The 13264-nt window shown below is 41.6% G+C and overlaps 1 protein-coding gene across 3 annotated transcripts in view; it reads right to left on the reverse strand.

Annotated features, from left to right (window-relative positions):
* Positions 1-12886, reverse strand: part of tnrc6c1 (trinucleotide repeat containing adaptor 6C1) — a 29017-nt gene extending 16131 nt beyond the window's left edge. For 2 of the 3 annotated variants that reach the window (XM_078951547.1, XM_078951546.1), the window contains exons 1-2: positions 12757-12886; positions 8873-8971 (exon numbers count right to left, since the gene is read on the reverse strand). The gene's annotated coding sequence lies outside the window, so the exon portion shown is untranslated. The remainder of the gene's footprint in view (positions 1-8872; positions 8972-12756) is intronic. The other variant, XM_078951548.1, reaches the window with a different exon arrangement.
* Positions 12887-13264: the final 378 nt, after the last annotated feature.

Raw genomic sequence — 13264 nt, forward strand, 5'->3', positions numbered from 1 at the left:
ATAGCACAAGGGGTATTATACGTGTTATCCATCGTCAGAAAATGCCATAAGAGCGTGTTAAAAACACCAAAAACATCATTTCCATTGCAGTGGGTCTTCAGGGGTTGGTACCGTATTTTGCAACTTGCAGAGCGAAAGGGAGCCAGGCTGACCTGTGGGCAGGCTGGCTGTTGAGGAAGATGAAGGGTAGGGTGGAGAGAAGTCACTATGACTACTGTTGAAGCTTGCAGGCTCACTATGATTCGGACCCCCTGAGGAGAGATGCAGGGTCTCAGGGGGAGAGTGGCCTCTTTTCAACAGCTGCTTGTGCTCACGCTGGCGGTAGCATGGGGGCATCTCTCTGGGCGGGTAGCGAGGCTGGAGCACAGTCTGCTGTGCTGTCCCCGTCCTCTAAAGATGGTAGGCTCGCCATTTCCACTGTTTAAGGCTATAGATGGGATGGTACTGGGGGAACGAGGATAGTTGGGGGAGGTGGAGGGGGGGAGGGGGGGGGGGGGACAGGTGAAAACAAGAGGAGTAATGCAAAGATGTTGGGAGGGGGCAAAAGACCATTAACTACGTGAGAGAGAGGCTAAACACAATCCAGTGTGGGGAAAAAATAGGGTTCAATTAATCAAAAGTGGTCTTAAAAAAATAAAATAAAGGATTCATTAGTGTTTTATAAAATCTAAATAGAAAAAAAAAGCAAAAAGTGACGAGATGAACAGATAAAGTACTACTGATCAATCTATTCAGGAGAGTTCTGAAAAGTGTCTTGCTTTTTTTTTTTTTAAAAAAAAGCTCATTTACTTTAAAAAAGGATGAGAAATTAAGGAAATGTCTAGAAACCCGCGCTTGCCATCCCCTCCAGTGAGGGCACAGTAGTCGTCAGTCTGAACACATCGCTGCTCTTTAAAGAACTCCAGATCAATAATAATGTCCTCAGGTAGGGGGTCAAGGAAGTACTTTTACAGCTTGCTACTGTGTCTATTTACAAATTAAAAGAGACACGAATGTCAAGTAGCAGGACCGCGACTGAAACTTCTTTATTATAATAAGCCATTGTTTCTACCAGGACAGTGCAGCTGAGAAAACTCTGTTTCATCATCAACTTCATCTGTTCATAGGCTATAGCTTCTCCAATGATAAGCTCTTAGTGCTCCACCAAAGCTGCTAGTTATTAACTGCTGGCACAGCGGCTGAAGGAAAGTATTCATGTCCCACTTGCTTATGTTACTCTCTGTGACTAAAAAAAAAGGTTGCTAATATTTCTTTAGTGAAATCATTGCAAACAGGAGCAGACGAGAAAAATGTTGTTGGAAAAAGCTAGTGGCTGTGATGTCGGTTCTACAGTCAACTTTCCACAAACTCCCTGCTCCACTCGGATGCAGACAAATGGATTCACGGACGTCTTTGTTTTCCTCATCTGAACACTGGTAATGCTAGGTTGGGGTTGTGTGCTAGTGGGAGAGAGAGTGTAAACAAAGGGATGATGGGAAGTGGACAGGCTAATTCCGTGGCAACGGTCCCGCCCACAACTCAGAGGGGAATTTTTTATGAATACTGCCGCTCTGCAGAAACTACGTCCCAGAAAACAACACAGGTTTTTGGATTTTTGCTAAAAACTGAATAACGCTTTTACAACAGATTAAAAAGATGATGAGTGGGACTTTAAATAAAAAACTTAGTATATTTGTGAAGCAAAAGAAAACAACAAAGTTACGCGACATACTCTTATAATATATCTTTAAGTTTCATTTGCCATTTTTTGTTTAAAAAAAAAGTCTTTTTAGGAGCCAAAGCTTCCAGATTAGCTTGGAGAAAAAAAATAGTGCAAAGCTGCTGAGCGTAAGAACTCAGATCAGCTTAACCTCAGCAGCAGAATGTGCAGGTAGGGTTCAGGGGTCGCCCCTAAGTCACTCAGTGCGATCTGTTCAGGGTCACAGAGCTCCCCCTGGCTGAGATGCATTATGGGATACAAATAACACAAAAATGATCGTCTCATTACATTCATTACATAACAGACTAAGCTGGTAAACTAAATCAGAATGTCCCCCCCCCCTCCCCCAAAAAAGGAGAGCTCTTTAAACCCAAAACGCTGTACTTCAGCACACCCAAACATCAGCTGATGAGATAATGCGCACTGAGCCAGCTTTGAAAACCAGCAGCAGAGAAAGAGAAAACCTTTGTGTGGCCCGAATGAGCTGCAAAGAGCAACGCTCCGCCATTGGCTGTTCTCCTGAAAGTGTGCAGTGAGGCAGCGAGATAGCTGTGCACATGTGGCCTGCCTGTCACATACAAAAACAAAGAGTTATGTAATGCTGAGGCCCACACTGAGGGGATCTGGTGCTAGGGAGCATGCAGAATACCTGTCTTACAAGCACACGTCTGCTGAAATCAGTCAAACAATTCCTTCTTTTAGTGCTTTTCCATGTGAAGCTCATTTTTTGTTTTGGTGTCATCTTTTTTTCCAGTGGGTCTTTTAAGCACTGCTCCTTTATGTGCAACAGCCTGGTTTTGAATCCATCTCCCTGCAGCTCAGCAAGAAAGGATAAAGCTATTGCGCCTGACCTCGCCTCTCATCAGATTTATCTACATCTGTTCCATTTCCTCTCTATACTTGTACTTCAACCCTCCCCACCTTTCTGTGCTTTGCTCTCACCATCACTCGCAGCGAGCTAGGATTTGATCCTCCTGCCAGCACTTCTGTATTAAAAAAGAAATTTAAAAAAAGGAGCAGATGAGCAGAGTGTTTCCCTGTCAGTCCACACCGCCATAGTCTTCACAAAAAATACTGTGCGGTTGTGTCACAACGTAGAAAAAAAAGGAACCGTTGCAGAGTTGGGACTATCTGACGTGTGACGTGGATCCTTGTGGAAGCTGGGGGGGAAGGGGCAAGATGGCTGGTCGCCCTGTTTAGCCAATCAGAGGGGAGAAACGATGAGGGACAGGGAGGGAGAATGAAAGGGAGAGCAAGCATGCAGGAGGAAGGGAAGGAGGCAAAGGAGGGAGGGCAAGTGATGAGGAGAATTGGGAGTGTGTGCGCGTGCATGAAACCGTCCCCACCCCCTTGCGCGCTCCACTATGAGTTCCTGTCTCCCTGCCCTGAAACCAGCTTGGCTCCAAATCCGCTTACAATTAGTCCAGTATTTACGAATGCTACACTAGTTTGGCTTCTTCACATCAAAGACTTCAAAACCTGCAATCTACTAATTATATCAGGCTGATTATACTTCTGATTCCTTTTAGATCTAATTATGTTAATAGAAAAGGCTGACAAGTCAAGAAAAAAAATTAACAAATGATTCTGGCATGTCTGACTTATGGGGCATGGGATTCTCTCAAAGCAGCGTTTTGTGAGGGGAAAAAAACTGCAACGGCATAAAAAGGAGAGCGGTCCCTCTCTATGACAACCTATTTGCAAAAACATAGCACTCAGCTGTGGGATTCTCACAGGAGAATCCTCAGCTCATCAAAGATGCACATCAAACACTTGCCTTGGGGCTGCGCGTGCTTCATGCAAAAAGAAGACATCGCATTTTCCACTTTTAAAGAGATCTTAATTTTCCTGAATAAAAAAAAAAAAAAGAAGATCGACTGTTTAACATCTCGAGGTTAGAGGGAAGCTGTCTGGGAAGACATCAAAGAGCCAAGATAGGTGGGAAAAAAGGATAAAACATACAACTCATCACTACTCCCGTCTGCTTTATATCCTTATATTTACCCTTTCTGCGTGAATTTGCAAGTTTGTAAAAGTAGTGCAAAAAAAAAAAAAAGAAGTATATATGAAATAAAATAATGTATCTTTAAGTTAGATATTTATTGTTTTAAACCACAGAATCACATTAATAATCCAAAAGGCACTAAAGACGATTAACATTAATGCGCCCGCTAGTTGGGGATCCTTAAGATTTACATCCAGCGTGTTATTATTTACGGTTTTCTTATTTAGGCTAAACTGAATTAAAATGGCCTCACAGCCATATAAATGACCAACTCAGCAGGCCAAGCAAACTGAGTTACGCATCAGCTTCACTCTTCCACCTGGCCCAAAAAGTTTGGGCATAAATCTTAAATACTCAAAAAAATCATAAACAAAAAGGGCAGATATTAGAGGTTTTTTCTTTAATGTGAAAGATATTGTAGCACAGCAAAAGCACATTCCTTTATTTCTCTAAGTATATTAACAGAAAACTGTCAAAGCTTTAGCTTAGCGTGGCTAAGAATGGGAATTGGAGTCGTATATTAGTTGCCACTAATGGGCAGAAAGACAGAGCTTCCACTTCACCGTTAGTTCGTCTGAATGATTCGATTACCGAAGTGTTTTCTAAAATATCTCCTTTTAAAAACAGCCCGTTCCGATGAAACTAGCATTTTTTGGCGTTTTTAACACATTCTTGTGGGATTTTTCTCACGATGGAGGACGTATATAGAGAAATCTAAGCTAAAAATTGCCTTTCTGAATATTTCTTTAATCAACTTGTCAATTAGGAACAGACCAAAAACAAAAAAGCAGTTTGAAAAAGAGCTAATTTGAGATGTAGAAAATAGTCCCCAAACTCCCTTCTGGGCTTAAACAGAGAGCTGAACTGAGGAGTGAACGAGTGCAACATCCTGACCTCCTGACCCCAGCAGCACCTGTTGAGACGACAGTAACCAACTCTTCTATTCCACCTTCATAATGACACAATCTGCTGGCCGTTTTAGGGAGAAAGTGAATTTCCAATCTGCATTAATTCTTCAGTCCTTTAGAAATATTTGCTTTCTAATGTAAAGGGTTAAACTAATCGGCATGCCAAACATGTGGTAGATATTTCCTGTACAAGTGCACCCTGACCATAAAAACAGATGTTTCTTTAACATACCAGGTAACTTCAAAAATTTTTGAATGTGTGCAAAACACTGATTTTTGTGAGAATTAAAAAACAAATTTGCGGAATTGTTTAGAAGGCAATACAGTATTATAGGGTTTATACAAACTGTACATATATGGGTTGGATACACAGACAGGCGGAGCTGTGATAAAGAGGCACATCAGTGTAAATCCTTGCATCTGTATTGCAATTTTTTTTTTTTTTGTGGATTTCGTATATTTACAAAATACGAACTGCCGAACCGACCCTAAAATCATCTAAATTTTGCCTACTCCCCTAAAGCCATTTTTACCCACAAATTTAGAACCAAACCCGCCCAATCTGGCAACACTTGGCAAAGAGCGCAGAAGAACAGTGAGCACTGACGTCATCGCCCATGGAAATGCTCACGGGTATTGAGTTTTGCTACACTCTTTGCGGGGTGAATTTGAAAACGAAAATGAAATCCCCTCTATGCATTTCCGCTTTAATTATGTCACAGAATGAGCGATGTTGAAGAAGAAAAAGAAAAAGCGGTTTGGCGGATTGCTTTTCGAGGATGCCTTTCCTGACACAACACTCGGTATTTACCCGGGCTTGGACCAGCGCAATGAGACCCTGGCTTGAGCCCCCTGTGGCTACATTGCATTACACTCCAGTCTTTTACTCTGTGTCGACAGCTTTACGCTAAAAACAGTTGGTTACACAAAATGTTGTATAAATTGTTGACTGGAGATAGAAATATGCATTTCTTACAACTATATAGTTGGTATTTTATCATTATTCCCCTGTGAACAATTGAATTTAATACAAAAGTAAGACTGATGGTTCGAATAAACCACCTGGCAGTGAATACCTTTGAAGGGTTAGCCGTCCTTCCAGTTAATGCAGCAACTGACATTTAGTGAAACCTACAGTATTTCCTTGTTTCTTTTTCAGTCTTTGCTTCCATACGTTTAGTGTAATGGTTGAATGAAGTAAAAATGCAAAGAAAATCATGTTTAAATACCTAAAATTCCTTAATATAGTCTGTTGAGGGTTAAACAATAAATTTCAACGCTAATATCAGATGAAAATATTTTTAAGTTAAGGGCCTACAAACTCATTGTCACCTATGGTAGCAGCTAAAAATGATTTTCTTTATTGTAACTTGGTTGGGGTTTCAAACTACCGACAGGCCACAGTAGTTGCACTGAACACAGGAGACACCATTCTTGTTCATGAGGCCTGGGGCCTCTTGTTTAGTATGCAGCAGAGAGCATATCCCCCAAATGTGCCAAATGAAAGTTGCAGGCAAAGCTTACAGTGTAGGTGAGAACTGCAGGCGAACGTTTGTGAATCAGCCTCAGAGAATCTCCATGAGAGAGTCCAAAAGGTCGTATTTGTGAGCGCTCATCTCAAAGAGCGCCCGACTCGAGCGTCGTTTGTGCGTTTGCGTGGACACAGAAAGTACAAAGCGCGTGATGCTCGTTCTGGAGCACTTACATTAGGAGACCGGGGAAGGGGGGGGGGGGTGTACGTGAATGCGTGTCTCACATAGAAATGGGCCAGTACAAATCACCTACAAAGGGGCCCCTCAGCTGCATCGGTGAACAGGAAACTGGAGTGCAATCTCGGTTTCACGTGGCTCCGTTTGCTTCTTCTGCTCTTTCACACAGTTTTCCAGCTCTCTTAAATCAACTGGAGGACCCAATCGAACAGTTTCCTCTCCTGCTTTTAATGCAAATGTTTCTGAAACTAATCTTTTTTCCCCTCCTTTTAACAACACCTTCATCTACTTTGTTCTGTGGTGCTAGACTGCCAAACAAGAGAGGAGAATTTGTGGAGGGGTTTTTTTTTTGCGCTTGGGGTCCTTGCAGAAATCTCTTGTGCATGGATGCCAGTTAACTCAGTCCCTGCACTTAGTCTATTCTCCTAATTAGGTCCCAGTGCACCCAACACTGCTATCCAAGATGGTCTGGCTCTTTAGGTTTGAGATTAAACAACTAATTCCACACCGTTTAAAAAAAACAAAAACATTCCATTCACTGTAATTCCTAAGAAGAATAGAAAATGTGTGTGAAATGAACACTGCTTTATAAAACAATATTTGAACTATTCACAAATATTTTTTTTAAATGAAGGTACTAAAAATAATACTACAGGTCGACAGAAACGCACTTCCTTTGACAAAAAAGGTGAAAGGTCACATTTCCCTGCTGCTATAAGTAGCAAAGAAAATAAACACGAAGCATATCAGAAACCTAACATGAGGAGTAAAGGGGTCAAAAAGGAGGAGGCTTCTGAGATTATACTCCCATTACCTTGAGCTTCAGAGAGGGAAGGAGGTCAAGGGCTGACCTTTCACAGCTCAGGAGTTCAGCGCTGTAAGATAATACACAGGGATGCTTCCCCTTTTACAGAGCTAAACAAAACGGGCTAGCGCCGTGTTGGCCACAAACACCGGGACACATTTGCACCCAGTTGGACATCCGTTCTCTCCCGCAGCATTTAACTGGAGCTCTAATCGGATCCCATCCATACCATCTCTCCACAGAGAGCAGTCTTCCCAAACTGCTTGCTCCTCCCGGTTGACAGATTAGCCTCCAGACAAACTGTCTGACTGTGCCGGTCGACTCGCTTCTCAAGGGTGATTATGAGCACAAACTGAAGAAGTCAGATGTCACAGAGCTGGATCTAAAGCCCCTCTCTTTAGATTAAAAAAAAAAAAAGCCACTTTTTCCGTTAAATCGTGCACTTTCCTCCGGTTTGTTTGTTGGTTATTTTGCTCAATTTTCCTCAGAGATTCCTCCTCACCTCCATTCCCGCAGGTACAGCGCCTGAGGAGACCACGGGGAGGAGGCCCGAGGAGCAGCTGCTTCATCCCAATGCTCCTTATTAGTCTTCCACAGCACCTGGCTTCCATTTCGAGTCAGGTAGCTCAGATGACTCGGTTGGCCCAAGCTCTTCCGTAGCACCATGTTACCATGAAAGGAAGAAACTTGGGCCCCCGATTTTCTTAGGCAAAGATTTCCTCAAGTCGAAGGACATAAACTGTTAGACTTTAGCGTCAAAACTAGTCAAAAAGCAGAGCGAGACTTTTTCCATCTGTGTTTTTCACACCTGTTTGTCAAAGCATTTTGCAGCAGCACAGTGAGTCACTTGACACCCCAGTTTGGAGATTAGTCATATATATATATTTGACTTAAATCATGTGGGAGCTGAACATGTGATCACAACAAATAAAGATTAAAAAAAACCTATTAGCCAAATGTGGATAAAAGGAGTCAAACTCTACATTTGATTTGTAAGAAAAAAAGAAAAATATTTGTAAGAAACTGTCCAAATTTTAATAATATTGTCAGCTAAACCATTGTAGATTTTGAGAGTGTAACCTGATAAGTTTCTTTAGATCATTGCTAAATAAATTGGCACATAAGGATATTCATGAAATGTGGTAAAAACTTGACTCATCTGTGACTAAAAAGAAAAAAAAAAGTCTTCTCACTTTCAGGCTCATTATATAGAACTGAGCACTCAAAATAAATAAAGCACAACATATGAAAGAAATGCTAAATATATTCTGGTGATTTCTTTCTTTTTTCTTTACCAAGACAACAAGATATTGATTTATTGCTGTTGCTTAGCCATGTAAAGTACTTGTATATGAATAACAGTTCACGCTACACATAAATGTAATCAGATTACCCACTGAAGGCTTAAGTAGGAAGTCACGGTGGAAGTGGGTACAGTCAGACAGAAACGAACGAAAAACTGTTCAAGCGATGCACCAGTTTGTATAAAATGCTATTATTGCAAAATCAGAAGCCTTGCAGTGTAATCCATTACATAATTGTTTACTAAGAAACACAATTCATTTTGTTTTCCTTTCTGGTGCATATTGAAAGTGCAGATTCTGACCGACTTAACTACAGCAGATTTCGCCAAAACTGTCAGCATAAAAGGAAGTGAAGGTACAGAAGCTGCATTTGTCCTCATCGTGAACTCCAGACCAACAGCAGTTTTATAAAGATGAGAGGGGGTTAAAAAAAAGACTATACCGTTTTCTGAGCAGCTTCTTTCTTTTTGTTCTCGTCTTGTATTTTCTTTTTCCTATCTTCCATCAGCTGGTTGTCATCTGGGGTTTTTGCTTCTTTTCACTGTTTTAACATAAAAAAAACAACAAAGAGCAGAGTTTTATTTAAGCAACTTCTGAAGTGAAATCTTTTGCAGGTAGTAATAAACGAGTTTTGAAGTAGAGCACACATGCACTTTCTGGATGGTGGTCTTTTGATTTAGTCCCGAAAAAAATACTTTTGATAAGGACATGTAAACTATTCCTCTTTAGGACTCTGTCCTGAGGTTTGAAGAGCTCACAAGTTATACATTTAAGCAAAATCCAGCATACAAAACACAATTGTTTCGTACAAAACAATGGAACACAATGGGCCCCTTCTACCATGTGCAGGGCATTGACAGAACAATTAATGTGCACTTCTGTTTGGACAGCAAAAAGGAAAGAAAGGAAAAACGTCTTTATAGGAATCCACAATAAAGCTCCAACCATAAGCATATTTGTGATAGTAATTGCAAAACCTTTACTTCATTATCCTGGAAAGAGTATGCTACGGCGAGCAACATGTGCCATTGCCTGGCAACAAGTGATCCCAAAGGCCACGGTGAACAGTAAGGTAGGTGCTCATAAGGAGAGGGCTGAAATCGCTTTTAATCAATCACAGAACTAGAAAGCTAAACTTCGGGAAGTTATTCATGCAAAGTTTGAATATAAGAGACTCTTTTAGGAAAAGACAAGAGTCCTGGCGATTCCTTTTGCATTGAGAGAAATGGTCATGATGAAATCGTAGCAGGAAAATGCATGAAGCCCCTAACTTTTGTGGATTGTTTTTAGTTACTAAAACTTTATAAGAAAACATTTCTTCTGTCAATCTTTTGATATATTTTAAAAGCGATCCCAGTGGTATTTAATTATGATTATGAAGTAAGCCAAAATCAAAAACCTGTGTCGCTTTCTAGGACAGTTTCTGGAGAGCGGCAGTGGTTCATTAGGAATTTGCCTCCGAGTTGGGGACAGGACTGATGGCACAGAATAAGCCTGACCCCACTTCCCATCATCCATCTGTTAACACGCTCTCCCATTTACAGCCCTTCACAACCCCAACCTAAGAAAAATGGCAAAGAATATTAAAGCTATCCAGCCGTTCAGTTTTGAGCCAGAAACTAAGATGTACGTGGGTCTAGTCGTCTACAAGTGGATGAGTCAGAATCCACTGGAGAATGTTAGAAGCTTTTTTCCAACTGCATTTTTTTCTTCTGCTCCTGATTCACAACAATTGGAATAAAGAAATACTTAAAAATGCCATTTTAAGTTTCTTTTTCTTTACATTAGTCCCCCATCACCAGAGGAAAATGGCAAATGTTAAAAACACCAAAAACAATGTCGTCACACGTCAGAGTGGTTGTTAAACGGCTAAAATCTGGGTTTGTGGGAAAATGCAACCTGTGCCGACGTGACTTACAAAGGCCAGTGAGTCCAGATCTGTTGTGGATTTACAGTCTCCTATCAGAACAACAGGATTAGAGCCTGGTGCTCCCCCCTTAAACACTAGACACTCAATTCTACTAGAACCGCAAGAAGGTAGGGGGGGGGGTAAATTGAGAGGGAAATCAAGAAAATCAAGAGGGAATGAAGAAGTGTGGAGTTGAGCCAAAGCCACACAGGTAAATACAGCCATCCTCCACACTGGAGCAGTAAGGATGATGGGCTGAACGAACGATGAAGCCGGTCTGCGTGAATGTGAAAGAGACGGGGGGGAGGGGTGGTCGACAACAGTCATTGGGCAAGGAGCCAGGAATGCCATCGCTGTATAAGCTGAACAAGGGAACGGCGAGCACCGGAGAGAAGGATTTTCAAGCGACCACAGCGACATTGAAACGCGTCGATCCCTCTGCTCGCTCGTCAAGGAGCAACAGCTCCACAGATTCCCAAATGTTTAGTTTTTTTTTTCTTAAGCATGAAAAGATATAATTATCTTCAGTTTTATTAAGATTTACAAACTGTAACTTAAAGTTCCAGTCTGATTACACTCTCCTTCTGTTTACACTCTCTCCTGCTAGCTTACAGCCTATAACCCCAACTGCACATTCCCGGTTCAACAAAAATAGCCAGCAATACGGAGCAATCCAGCCGTACAGTTCTGAACCAGATGCCAGATCACGGATCCAGTCGTCTACAATAGGGTGAATCAGAATTGAGCAGAGATGGGAGCTTGCGGCCTGCCGATTGTAGCTTCTACGTCACAACTACAACCTTTTTTCCAACTGCAGTTTTCGTCTGCTGCTGATTTGCAACAATTTGGATAAAGAAATACTTATAAATGCATTATTAGGCTTAATGTTCTTTATATATACTCAGACATCTCATTTTCTTTTATATACATGTCCGCCGCCATGGCAAAAAAACTACAAGAACATGTTAAAAACACAATTTTCATCAGAGTGGGTGTGAAAGCACAATTTCTGAAAAGAGGATTGCACTCAGTGCTCACTTTATTGCTCTCTGACCCTTCCCTAATGGACATGGGGGGGAAAAACAACGGTGCTGCATACCTTACAGCTCTGGAAAATAATCAAACATGTATAGACTGCTCTTTCTGAAGCTGTGTGCTAAAAAGGAAGTTATTTAAGCCACAACAAATGCCCACCAGGTAACGCTTGTATTTTCATGACAATATTCAAAGCATAAAAAAATTATATGATGAGCAACTTCCATGGCAGAAATCCTTACGGATAAATAAGCATGAAAACATATTTGAGCATTATTTTTTTAACCAAAAAGAAATGTCTATTTTTACATAAATATGCAAGCTCAGCTTTGCTTCAAAACAACTTGACAAACCAAAAAAAAAATAATCTCCAAAGCCATTTAGTCAGGAATTAAAGGAAGGATTTGAAGTGATGGAATGACCCACAACATGCAGTAATCAAAGAGCTCAGCAGTCTGTTTTTGTTATCAGAGCCCCTTTGGGTGCCTCTCTGAGAGTACACTGCCTCTTTCAAAGGCCTGGGTGCTGACTGGCAACATGTAAACCCAGCAGGGTCAGAAAAGACCCAGGTAACCTCTTCAGGAGACCCAAAATCAGAGGCCAGGACGGGTTAGTATATGAAAACGAGACTGCATGCACTGGAAAGCTGGTTCTGTCCACACAGCCGCCACAATCCGAGCAGCTTTAGTGAACATGCAGGGATGAGCTGACTGAAGGTTTCGTCAAAGGCCAGATTGGAGCAGTTTTGACATAAAAAAAAACTAACCAACGCTACCTTTTCCAGGGATTTTTATCAAATAACCCGTATTTAAATTGACAAAGGCTAATGGTGATCCATTGAACAAAAAATAAACAAATAAAAAGCGTTGGAATGGTATGCGTTCCAATCCCGTCAGGCTGTGCGTGTCACATCTGTGTGTGGCAACAAGGCTTATTCTGTGCAAACGAGCAGCAATAAGAGCCATGTCAACTCTCCTGAACGGCTGCAAAGCGGCCGCCGTTCAACCAATCTCTGCCGAGCTCCAACCCAAACGCCAGCTTGACAAGCGACAACACGGGGTGCCCTTGAATTAGCCGAGCTGCTGTGCTTTTTTCCCCCTTTAACTCGATTAGTCTAAATTACTGTGACGTCGGCATGAGAGAAAAGCTCACCTTTAATGCTAAAGAACACAAACTAACCCTCTACTCCATCGACTACTGTGCACAAACCGAGCTCCCGCCACGAATCCACCACTGATGACAAAGTGGAGTGAAAATATTTTCCTTCACAGCTGCTAGCTATACCCACACACAGACAGCACGCCTGCGCAAACACGACTCGACAAGGTGGAGGAAATAAACATAATGTGCATGAGTTCCCAAAATCATAAATTAAATCCTACCATGAAGCGTTCAGCTAGGTCTTTTTAACGACGGAGCCTCTGCAGCCATTTTGTAGTAACTGACCGGAGTAGGAGCTCGAAACAGTTGAATCGGAGGTAACGGGGAAGGTGGGTGGAGCTTTGTCGTACCACGTGACCTGCAATAACAAAACAAACTGGTGCTACAATCACACGGCGCCGCCCCCTGGCGTTTCCAGGACAACTGGAGCCCCTCCATCACTTGGGGCTTTCTCCTCGTCAAGATAATAAAGGAAAACAAAAGTAATTCATTTAACACAATAAATATGTAATATAAAATCTGCACATTGTGAGAAAATAAATAGAATCAAATTTTACCAGTTTCTACAGGATGTTCTACCAACAGGGGCCACAACATATGTTGTAGAACAGTCAAAACACACCAATAACCTCTTCTCCTCTGGTAATTATTATAAGAATGCCATTTAACCAGCAAAAAAAATATATCAACAATTTCTCAAGCAAATGCTGACCAAAAGCTTTTACTCTT

The sequence above is a fragment of the Oryzias latipes genome, chromosome 8 (genome assembly GCF_053564925.1).
Source record: "Oryzias latipes strain Hd-rR chromosome 8, Olatipes_Hd-rR_3.1".
NCBI lineage: Eukaryota > Metazoa > Chordata > Actinopteri > Beloniformes > Adrianichthyidae > Oryzias > Oryzias latipes.